Source organism: Cibotium barometz, chromosome 15 (genome assembly GCF_041138505.1).
Source record: "Cibotium barometz isolate CiBa-2024 chromosome 15, ASM4113850v1, whole genome shotgun sequence".
Lineage (NCBI taxonomy): Eukaryota > Viridiplantae > Streptophyta > Polypodiopsida > Cyatheales > Cibotiaceae > Cibotium > Cibotium barometz.
This window is the reverse complement of record NC_141060.1, coordinates 34,495,062-34,507,784: the sequence shown is the minus strand read 5'-3', so window position 1 is coordinate 34,507,784 and position 12,723 is coordinate 34,495,062. Positions and strand designations below refer to the sequence as shown.

General features: G+C 41.9%; 1 pseudogene across 1 annotated transcript; it reads right to left on the bottom strand.

The window, feature by feature from the left end:
- Positions 1–840: 840 nt before the first annotated feature.
- LOC147631224 (pentatricopeptide repeat-containing protein At4g13650-like) lies at positions 841–3,567 on the bottom strand (annotated as a pseudogene). Its single transcript, XR_015267481.1, has one exon. The product of XR_015267481.1 is annotated as a pentatricopeptide repeat-containing protein At4g13650-like (transcript).
- Between the last annotated feature and the right edge of the window lie 9,156 nt (positions 3,568–12,723).

Genomic DNA, 12,723 nt, shown 5'->3' with positions numbered 1-12,723 from the left:
TGTAAGGAGCTAGCTATCTCCCACGTAGCATCTATTATGGCAACCCCTTCCATGCAATCAGATACTCTTAGGGAATGCGATTTCTATGCCTTTTCTCCCTATGATCTAGTACACAATCTACTAGTCTCTTGCTCCTGCCCTGCAAAGAAACAATACCATCAATTAAATTATGGGTGCTGGTGTAAGTATTGCTTTAGCTTACTAACATGAAAAATTGGGTGGACACCACATCCGCTAGGTAAGTCTAATTTGTAAGCTATGTCATTGATCTTTTTAAATATTTTCCATGGTCCATAGTATCTCGGTGAGAGCTTTGGACACTTTCCTATTCTCAAGAAAGTAGGTGGGACGAGTAAAAATACCTCATCTCCCTCCTTAAAAGATCTTAAATATCTCTGCTTATCTACAAATTTTTCCTTGGGGCAACTATAGCATGTGTTGCATTCTCTCTAAAAATTCAGCCCCACTTAGGCATTTGGTGGGAATACCAATCGTCTGGAGTAATTGGTGTAAACCCATAATTCAGCTCAAAAGGAGAGAAACTTGTGACCTTATGAGGTTCATTGTTGTAGGAAAATGCAAGGAGTGGTAAGAACTTATCCCGATCCATTTGCTTATCTGAGACATAGGGCCCATGCATGTATTCCAATATCTGATTAACCCTCTCGGTTTGACCACATCGGTGTCTGGATGATCCCCGCTACATATACAAAGAGTAACTACTTTGGTTTGACCATCGGTCTGTGGATGATCCCCACTACTCATACAAAGAGTAACTATGAGCTTGTTAAAAGACATGTTGCCAAAATGGCCTGATAATCTTTGAATCCCTATTAGACATTATGGACTCTGGTAGTCCATGCAGCTTAAAAATATGCGGTAGAAATAACTCAACGACCTAAGTGCATGCACAGTCTTGGTAGCTGTGGAAATGAAATGTGCCATTTTCAGCATAAAACTAGAAGCATCATTGGGTGCCAACTCAACAATAACATCAAAGCATTTCTGTCCTACCTCAGCGTTACCATATGTTTGCAGCCAGCAAGCAGAGAAGTCCACCCAGTTGTATTTGCAGAACTAGGCATACTGTAAAGTAAATCTTTAGCTTCCTTAAACAAACCAGCACGGCCAAGAAGATCAACTACGGAGTTATAGTGCTGAATACCAGGCACAATATTATGGTCTTCTGTCATTGATCTGAGACAGCAAAGACCTCTCTCCAATGATCCTGCATGACTGCAAGCAGCTAAAATACTGGTAAAGACAGCATCGTCAGGCCTCAGCCCTTCGCGTTTCATAGCCTCGAAACATTGCATGGAAAGCCTGCAATCACCATGCCATGCATGACCTGCAATCACGGCACTCCATGATACCACATCCCTATTCCCAAGTTTATCCAAGACTTTACTAGCCTCCTCTTGGCTTCCACATTTCGTGTACATATCAACAAGGGCATTCCCAACAGTGACATCCAAGTCCAATTTCAATTATCTGTTTGTGTACCTTCCTGGCATGTGCTATGATACCAATACTGCTACATGCTTTCAAAATGCACAAAAAAATTGGTCGATTTGGCATTGTAGTCTGAGATTGCATTCTCTCAAAAAGTTAGGGCAGGAAAACAATGCCCATGCTGGACATATCCTGCAATCATTGCACCCCACGTTACCACATCTCTATTTGAGTGAGCATCAAAAACAACCCGTGCTTCCTCTAAGCTCCCAAATCTGGCGTACATGTCAACAAGAGTGGTCCCAACAGCCCCATCTGTTTGAAATCCACTTTTAATAATGTATTCGTGTATAAGACTGCCCGGCTCTAAGGCGCCCATATGCAGGCATGCTTGCAGGATGGTCACAAATATAGCTTCACTTGGCTCTATTCCATCATGTAGCATTTTTGCAAACATTTCTAGTGCAAGATCCCCATGCCCCATCTGGACATAGCCAAAAATCATGGCTCCCCATGACACTACATCTGGATCCAACAGTCTGTCAAAACAATTGCTGGCCTCTTCAAGGCTTCCATACTTGGCATACATGTCAACAATGGTGCTCCCAACAAGAATGCCGAGTTCAAATGCACCTTTGACAACTTGATCATGTATCTTTCGACCTTCTTCCATGGACCCAATACTTATACATGCTTTCAAGGTAGACACAAAAATTATTTCATTTGGCTTTACACGGTGCTGCATCCCCTCAAAAACCTCAAGAGCCAAAAGACCGTGTCCATACTCCGCACATCCATCAATGACCGCACCCCATGATATAACATCTGGATTGGGCAATTTGTCAAAAATTGTTTGTGCATCCTGTAGGCTATCACACTTTGCATACATGTTAATGAGTGAATTCCCCAGGGCAGTATCAGACCTAAGGCCACTTTTGATTATAAGATGATGTACTAACCTTCCCTGCTGTAAATTCTATGTACTGCCACATGATTTTAGAACCCCCGAGTATGTGATCTTGTCTGGTTTTATGCCCTTCTGTCGCATTTTTTCAAAGAGAACCAAAGCTGATACATCATTTCCATGCTGCGCATATCCTACAATCATCGCATTCCATGTGACAACATTCAGACTTGCCATCTCATCAAACACCCTCCGAGCATCTTCTAGGTTCTCACATTTTGCATACATGTCAACCAAAGCAGTTCCAACAACTACATCTGATTCTAATCCTGCTCTAATAATCTCTTCATGTATCTGTCTGCCATTGCATAATGCTCTTTGTCCACTGCTTGCTTTCAAGGCACATGAAAAAATGACATTATTCGGCTTCACACCATGAGAATGCATCTTTTCAAAAAGCTCCAACACAATAAGTCCATGTCCATGATGCGCGTATCCTGTAATCATTGCAGCCCATGACACCACATTTTGAGCTGACAATCCATCAAACACTTTGCATGCCTCATCTAAACTTGCACACTTAGCGTACATATCAATTATGGTGTTAGCCATTGCCACATCTAACTCTAAACCCTCTTGAATGATTTGATTGTGTGTTTGTCTGCCCTGCCTCACTGCACCTAGCTTGCCACAAGCATTCAAAACACATAGGAATGTGCAATTATCCGGCTTCAACCTGTCACCCTGCAGTTTGTCAAACAATTCAAGTGTCTTGTTGCCATCCCCAAGCTTTGCATGTGCTGACATGATTGCATTATATGTAAATACACTAGGCTTGGAAGCTTCAAACACTTGATTTGCTTCTGAGAAACTCCCACATGCAGCATAGAGGCGTAGAAAGTGGTTGGAAAAAACGGCAACTGTATCAAGGCCTTTACTAACCATGATGGAATGCACCTTCTTTCCAGCTGCCAAATCTTTCTTTGTAATACACTGTTGCAAGAGGCGATACAGAATGTCCCTCGATACATGTATCCCTTGCTGGACCATAACATCAACCACTTGCATGGCTTCATTTGAACATCCATCTTTGCAAAGTTCGTACACATGTCGAAGCAATCTCTCAACCTCTCTTCATAAAGAAAAAACTCTCAGAGCCATCAACAAATCAGCTTTTCTTGAAAAACAATCATAATTGAAATCCCCCCTCACCCCCCCCTCTCTCTCTCTCTCTCTCTCTCTCTCTCTCTCGCTCACTCAAAGCTCATAAAAGACCCTCCAGGATAGATGGACCAAGACAGAGCTAGGCAGCCCCAGCGAGTGAGCTCCCCCCAAACCCGCGGCATATTGGTACCATGCACACTTGGAATACTCCATGCGAGAGCATATGTTACGTCCAGGAGAAGTGCACACGCTAGCACAGGGTCAGGTTGGTGGAGGTCGGACATGGGGCACCTAGTGGGGAGATATCCCTAATGTGGGAAGAGGCTTATAAGTGGAGGCATTGGATTAAAAGCTTATAAAAGCATGGGGGCTAATTATAAAGCCCAATGGCCTATAAAAGTGAGACTTTGGCTCATAAGTTATTACGATCAACGACCTTTGAAGCATTTGGGATGGCTACAATGAGTAAGTCAACAAGTGCTACCAGCAAAAGAAATCAGCTTCAAGGAAGAGGCACAATTTTACTCTCAAATGCAAGCAAATACATTTCTAATGGCAACGATCAAGCAATTTTCATGTCGTGATTCTTTCTTCTACAAAATTGCACCACTAGAAAATGGTCATTTAAGGTACATACATACTCTTTATGATCAAAAAGGCTTAAAACATGGTACCATCAAGAAATCATCTGTCGTGTGCAACCTCATTAAAATCACAATCACAATTGCCACATCAACAAAAGTTACACCATTCAAAGCTCAACAAATAGTTAAAGGATGCTGTCAACAATAAAGCATAAGTATCAAGGAGTGCAAATCATCGTCAACATCACCAAAAACATCAACTTTGATCATCATGATTTTGTAGTCACGCCACACAGGAATCACACTATAATTTGAAATCACGAACCGTGATTAATAATCATGCCAACAAAGAATCACCCTCTCAGTCATTTGCACTTACAAGGATGTTGCACATGCTATGCACATCATCATCACATGAAAAACCATAAGGCTAAGCCGCTGTGATTTTCAACATTGTGATTCGTGCCATGTCATAAAAAATCACGTGCCATGTCATCAAAAATCACGGTTGCCAACATGTGTCCAAATGGAAGCAAATCATGGCACTTGCTTTCATATTGCACTCCACATGCATATTCTGCAATCATTTGTTGTGTTGCATTAATTCTCATGACCGTGATTTTTCTAAAAATCACACCCGGATCATGCCAACAAATCTTCATCAAAATGTCCAAGTGCATCATGTTTTGGCATTCTCTCATCATGTCTAAACTACTAAAGTCATCTCTTCTCAATAGACATGAATTATTATCACCGGTGATTCTTCCAAAATTCATGCCTATGATTCTTATCTCTGCATAATCACACTCACTTGGCTATCTCCACTTCCATTAGAACCATCTCTAACATGTGTTTTCCCTTGACCTAAATGCATCATCTAGTATAAACACGTGCTTTTTATCACCATGATTCTTCAACAATCACGGCCATGATTTCTAACACCTACAAAATTAGGTAGGCTGAAACTCACTCAAATGTGCAACAATATGGCCACATTGTTTTCTCATTATATTTCCAATCCAAGAAACCATTCTTCTGCACTTTTATGAAGTTTCACCACCATGATTCTCAGAATCACGCCTATGGTTCATTCATAAAGAATAATAGTCTTCAACTAGCCAATCATCATCCTTGTCTACTGCAAAATCAAATGAAGCAGCTGCTATTATTGAGTACACTTTACTCACCCACTAGTGGAAACCTCGTCATCGACACCTTCTAGGTACATCTTTGGATGGGGGGACCATGGTGGGTGCATGCTTGACCCATGGTATGGCCCATCACTTGGATGGGGGGACCATGGTGGGTGCATGCTTGACCCATGGTATGACCCATCACTTGGAATTTCTTAAATTTCAGCCTCACCAATAGTAGCCCAATGATATTGTCCAAATGGCCTTTTTACAACAAATGGCTCCACAACCTCACAAGTCGACTAAATCCTTTCAGTCCTCTCCAAATATTTTGACTGCAATAGCTCCAACAAACATTTAAGGACTCACCCTTTTGTACTTCATGGTATATCAATTTGACCAATGGTCAAAAGGACCTAATTTTTCTTAATGGATGAAAAAGCACATGGGAAGTAAAAGCAGGTTCGGTCACTATAAAATCCTCTAACACTTTGCTAAGCGACACATTAAACCACAAAGATGTACTCATAGGGATTTCTTATCAATGCTCCTCCGGACCTCTACCTCTCTTCCTCCATTGCTAATAGCCATAGAATCCTTGCTAACCTCAATAAATATTGTAACCTTGCATGTGATTGTGCAACCAAATAAATAAATAAACAAAAAAGTGAGAGAGAAGCAATCACATTCAATGGCCCCCACCCTAATTAGGATCACATCTGGTATTAACATTTTCCTTTCCTAACTACCTTCTTCATCCCTTTTCGGAGGATCAAAGACATACACAACATCTACTTATCAGCACCAAGATCTACCCCTGGACAAAGTATTCAATCCGATTATAAGGACGCGATCGACGGGAAGGGCGAATGTTAACCCATTTTAGGGTTAACAAGGTTTGCCACACCCAATTATATGCCAAAGCATGAGTAATCTACATCAAATGTTGAGGATGGACACACCAAACTCATGTATAAACAAGCCATGAAGCAATGGTGTCCAAATCTCAAACTTGGACGGGCGCCCTCAAAGGTCTGATGGATAATTAGTGATGTTCCCGATCTCCAAGAGCATGGGGTAGTGAGCTAGGATGTGCTCCCGAGTGTTTTAATGCATTACGAGATGAAGCAATATACAAGCAATAGGCCAAATAGAAACTTTGGGCGATGCATGCCCAGCCATAGTTTTGTTAACCTTTGGCCTCTAGGAAGTCCTACTGTGAACAATCTTATACATGGGGAAAAAAAACCCTACCAACACAACGTAAAAAGTGGTACTTTGATTCAAATGCAGAATTGTCAGCTATTGTTGGTCCATCTGATGCAATGGAAGAGGCTAATTGGTCTCATGATGATTGTGCCTTAGTCACTACATCTCCATTGCATGATGGTGCTCTGCTAGACATTGATTATGGTCATGATTCATACTCTGATGATTATGCTTTATAGTAATTGTCAACCGAGCTTTCTCTATGGCTGTTGCATTTGAGGGGGGCACATGTCGTGTATTTCTATTGGTGATGTCCTTGGTCACTTATGCATTTTGACCTCTCCATTGTGCTATGTCTTGGAGACATACCTTTTGTGTAGTGTTGTTTACTTGCTGAGATGTATTACTCTCTTTCCTAGATTCTTGTTCAAGTTACATGCTAAAGGTATATGGCAACATTTGGCTTCTCTCTATAATAGGGTATCGCCCATGAAGAAGATTTCCTTGGAAGTACAGATGCGGGTTATGAATCCTGCAAAGTCATCGATGATGCGGGAGCACATTAACAAGCTGCAGGCTCTTCAGGAAGGAAGTTCTTCAGGCTAGGGGAAGGAGATATCATCGGAGGATATGGCCATCACGTTGCTGTCGCATTTTCCCTCTCAATACTCAGCTTTCTACTCTTGTTTGATTACCAGTAGGGCAGGCTCTGCACCATCACATGGGAGGAGCTTGTGCCCATGGTCTTGGACCAGGAGGAAAGATTCACAAACCCTCCGCAGGGCGGAGGTTCGGAGGCCTTAACTGGCCAACGATCGAAAGGCCGTAACAATAAGGGAAAATGGAAGGCTTCACCACAAAAGTCTTTTGAGAAGAAGTCCGACCGCGAGAAACTCAAGGTAGAGAGGACCTGTAATGATTGTGGTGAGAAAGGCCACTATTGGAGGCAGTGTCCCAAACGGAGCACCGAGAAGGGTGGAGAATCCTCAGCAGCAACCGTGAAGACTCCAGCTTTTGTGCACCTGGAAGTGATGGACCCCCTTTGTAGCTTGTTTACATGGATGCTAATGGTGTCAGAATGTTACATTGTCTTTAGCTTGGTTGCCTTGTCACTATGCATAATTCAAGGGTTTCTATACATCAATTTGAGTGGGATTACACATCTCTTTTATTTTGCCACACCACCATGCATGGTGTTAGTGAGAGATTGCCTTATACTCTTATTGTAATGACTGGATGTATGCTTTTCTGCCCCCACTTGCTAGATTCTTTCATTTGGGATTACTATCTCCCTTTATTTTTAGCATTTTTAGCCCACTTACAAAGCTGAAAATTTATTATATCCTCCCATTTCCATTGCTTATTATCACCTTGTCAGCTTGACCATTGACTAAGGTTCCTTTGTTGATGCATTAGCATTTAGTGGACCTTGACAGCTTATGCATTGATGTTGGAAATTGTGCCTCAGCACGTTGTCCACAGTGCTTACATCTTCATGCCATTATTTGGTATCAATGTTGAATTCGTTGAGCCTCCTTTGGCTCCAAATCAGCCTTCTGCTGCTGCTGCTGTGCTGATAATCAGCCAATTCAGTAGCCCAATTTTCCCATATTGCTCTAGATAAGCCACACTTTGAATCAGGATGCCATGGGTGATGCATTAATTGAAGAGGATGTAGCCATTCGTGACTCACAGAGAGTTCCCTGCTGCACTGATAGCAAGTTGACTACACTTATGTCAGGTCAGACACACACTGTCTCTCGGCATGCATCTCATTTTGTTGATACAACCCTTGTTGCTTCCACATTAAATGAGGAGTCACTTTCTCCTTTTGATGCATTGGAGGATGATAATTGGGTTGATTTGCTCGTGAGATGACTGGCCTTGATGAGGAGCGAATTTCATATTTCCTTGTTGAATTAGAGCATGCATTTGATGTTACAGACATGGGACTTTTGCATTATTATTTGGGTATCCAATTTATTCAACAAGCTGTCGGATGCCTTATATATCTATGCACTACCCGTCTTGATATTCAGTATGCAGTGTCACAGTTGAGCATATGTATGCATTGTGCTGGCACTTGGCAATGGCAAGTAGTGAACCGTGTCTTTCATTACATTCAAGGCACTCTGGACTTTGCATTGTTTTATAGCAATGTGTCTTCTTTATGCTTGACCGCCTACATTGACAGTGAGACTAGGAAGGATGTTATGACACTAGGGTGCCAACCAGTGGTAACTATTTCCTTCTTAGAAGTTCATGTATTTTATGGCTCAACAAGAGGCAGCCGACAATGGCCACTTCTAGTCATGAGGCTAAGTATAGGGCAACATTCACATAGAGTGTGTATGACTCCGCTATCTATTGGTAGATCTTGGTATTAGACAGCCGTCTTCTACCACCATTTTCACTGAGAGTCAAAGTGGATTAGCAGTCGCGTGGACTCCGGTTTTTCATGTGCTGACATAGCAATTGAGGTGCATTATAATTATGTCAAGAAAAGGCTCCATGTAGGAGAGATAGCCTTGACTTACGTGCCTACACCTGCCAATGTGGCAGATGATTTTACCGAGTCTGCTACACCCTGTACACGTTCACACCATTCACTTCAAGGGGGTTTGTTAGCCTTTGGCCTCCAGGAAGTCCTCATGTGAACAATCTTATACACATGCACTTTTTACCCTGTGTGAGCAAGGGTTTTTTCCTCGTGTGAACACAGGCTACTGTGTTGGGCACGTCAGCCCTAGGACTATAAATACCTTATACTCCACTCATTTCTTATCATTGTATTGAGTACTTCCAGCTATCACATATCATCTCTCTCACTCTCTGAGCTCGATACAACTGTGTGTGACTGTGTGTGCATGTGTGTCTATATGTGTGTGTGTGTGTGTGTGTAGAGCATTTACTCCCTCATCCAACAAGTTTAAGTGTGTGAACACTTATGGCCATGTATATAAGGAAATTTCTCTCATAATGGAAGGACACTCTCCCATTATGCAAGGACACTCTCCCATTATGCAATGGAGCTTTCCCTCTTACTAAACCTCTTTAATCTTCTCTCTAATGCATGCAGTGAGTGTGTGTGAGTGATTTGAGGTGAGAGGAGGGAGTAGTTCCCATAGTGCAACGCGGAAGTGTGACAATGCTCGCGTGAGAACACGAATGATAAGCTACTCATGGCAGTGTTCAGCTTGGAGACCTCAAGGGTTACGAGGTCGGTCAATTGGAAATATCCCCTGGACACATAGAGGTGAGTGGTTCCCGTGAAGCTCTCTCTTAGCCTTAATAGCATGTTCTTAGTATTATTCAATCTATTCGTCCTCTATTCTTAGTATTCTCAACCTGCAATGCTGTTAATAGTGATGTTGAAAGTATTGTTCTGTGTTTTTGTTTTTGTTTTGTTCATTACCTAATAAAATTAAATTTGTAAATTTTGGGTACCATGACACAACTGAGTGTAGAGGCACAATCTACCCTTCGTAGGAAAATTGAATTTCAACTATTCTTATGTGCAAAACCTGAGACGAAGATGATTGTGGCAACTATAAGTAGAACTACTTATTGTCAATTTGAAATGACAATTCCTGCTTTTGCAATGCTCCAACATACTAATAAGGTCATCAATTTAGCCTTACAACTGCATAAATTGGATGTTGATAAGATGGGAGCCTAGGCCTGCATGGATTGAATTCCCAACTTCAATGGGATGCATAGTCCATGAACTAAAAGATAGCAAGCCTTTTACCCGTAGCTTATGTTTGTTCCTTAGGTAATGACTTCAAGCCATGCACATGTACATAGAATTATGATGTATCTAGTTTTCAGAATAGCAAAAGGCATCTTCACCAATGCATGCAAAGAGTTGGCCATTGAACATGCATCAAGAAACAAAATTACCCATCTTACCAAAGCATTGTGAATTATGCTTAAATCTTCATCCTACGAGAATAAGTCTCTTGCTTTATCATTGGGGACATTTAATCTAAATAACCCTCTCTCCGCATGGTGTTGGCTAACATGGGTGCAATAGGTATGAGTGAACATATGTTGATAAGGAGTATGGTACTAGAGAATAATAAACAAGAAATTTACAAGCACATTTTTCCCAGAGGTGACATGTATCACTTCCCGGGATGGTAAAAATAAACTCCTGATAAGATGCACTCTTGCTACTAGAGATGGTGAAGTTTGAGGTTTCCCTCATGGTGAATCACATCAATAGATTCCAATATGACTCTCTCTCTCTCTCTCTCTCTCTCTCGCTCGCGTGCTAGCTAACAGTTTACACATCAAGGGCTCCCAATCAAAGATCCCGCATTCAAGTTCCATCCCTTGCACTTTGATGTCGTTATATGGATCATGTAATTGGGGATGATTACAATGAAATGTGCAATCTCTATAAGGAGCTACCCCAGCCCCGCTCGCAGGCCCCTGGCCACTGTCATGTGTGCATAGATACACTAAGGCGATATTATATCATTTTTTTAGTGAAGCCCTTGAGGCATGCACATGTGCATGAGCATTGTGTACATGGACACGAGCACACATGCATGCACATACGTGTTGTGGATTAAACTCTTGTTGCAAGGAGTAGGAGACGGTATTATGGAGGCAATGCTTGTTAGACTTAGCATTTTACAATTTCACACAAAAGAATCAATGTTAACGAACAACAGGCTTAAACGAAGCAGGTAACATATTAACAAGGTAATGAGTATATTCAGATGATAAACGTTAGTGTTGTATATTGAGATTTTTATTAGTGTTGTATTAATTAATGCCCGCTATGCGCGGGCATTATGTCCTCTCTCTACGTAGTGCACCCTTTCTCTCTGTCTCTCTTCTTCGCTCAAGGTCTATGCCCTCCCAATGTCTGTGTGTGTCTCTCCCTGATATGCTTGCAGAGAGAGGCAACCTCTCTTTGTCTATTGTATAAAAAGCACGAGGGACAACCATCGCCCCCCCCTCTCTCTCTCTCTCTCTCTCTCTCTCTTCAAGTTTGCTTGCATTAGGCAGACGACCTTCCTTCATTGCCTCTGTCTTTCCAAGCAACCATCACCCCTCTCTTTCTCTCTTCAAGTCTACTCGCATCTTCCCTGTGAGGCAATCATCGCCTCTGTCTTTCCAATAGCGCAAGCAACCCCCATCTTATTGCGTCTCTTGCTTTGCTGCACTATACGTTAAGGTGCCTGATGAAGGGAGGAGCCTTTAATGTTTATCATTAAGGTAATATTAATTAATACCCGCTATGCCTTTTAACATTTCCAAAACTTTGTACGTTTTGGATATAGCATCCGAATTGAGTCCCTTCTTGTTCTTTGAAGCATGTTTGGAATACGGAATCCACACTTTGACTCAACACTTTCAATTGAATCTTTCTTTTCTTGGCTCATTGCTATGCGCAGGCATTAATTAATACATAGCGAGCATTAATTCGTTCGGGGACAGTACGGACAGCACATTGTTCATTGTATGGAGTCGTGGACCAGTTCTACATGGCCACATCAGATGCCTATTTATAGGCCAGGTCACGTCATTTACAGGCAGATATGAGTTAGGGTTTGCAATGCAATTCTCCAAGCAGCAGACATAGCATCAAGACCTCCAGTGCTCGAGTTGGAGGCCGACGGCGTTGTAGGAGTCTTGCACACCATACAGACTACAGATTTGAATTTGAATGTGTCCATCGTTGTATATAATCAATTTCATACTACACAATAGATTAGGTCTATCTTGCCTTGCTTGTTGTGTACTCTTAGTTCATGTAATTATGCATGTGATTAGCCTAAATCTGTGTCCTTAATTAGTGTTAATGAAGTTCAACTTCCAGAGTCATATTGAAGGCATGTCTCCACTTAATTGTGAGCATGCTTTAGGCTGGAATCAAAGAAGCGTGAGAAATGCATGCTTTAATGCCAAGTGGCAGATAGCAGGCTTGGTCACTGCCTTGGTCTCACCGCCTGGATGGAGGTAGTGTCTAGCATGACAAGATGTAAGGCAAGATGCTGAGCAACCAACTTGTCTCCGCCCAAGATACGTTCATGAATATTGTGAAAATTTTCCCAAATGAAGATTTCACAAGATCCACCTTGTGTCATTTGAAGTAGACTCTGACACAAGCTCAAGCTGTGGAACAAAACCCTCGACTTTCAGTAGCTTGCTTAATAGTCTAAGCTTTTCATTACTCAGGTTCTCCTCCCAGTGACCTCCTGCGCATTAGATTCATAATTGCATCTTCATAATTTCTTAGCTCTTGAACTTTCTCAGCATG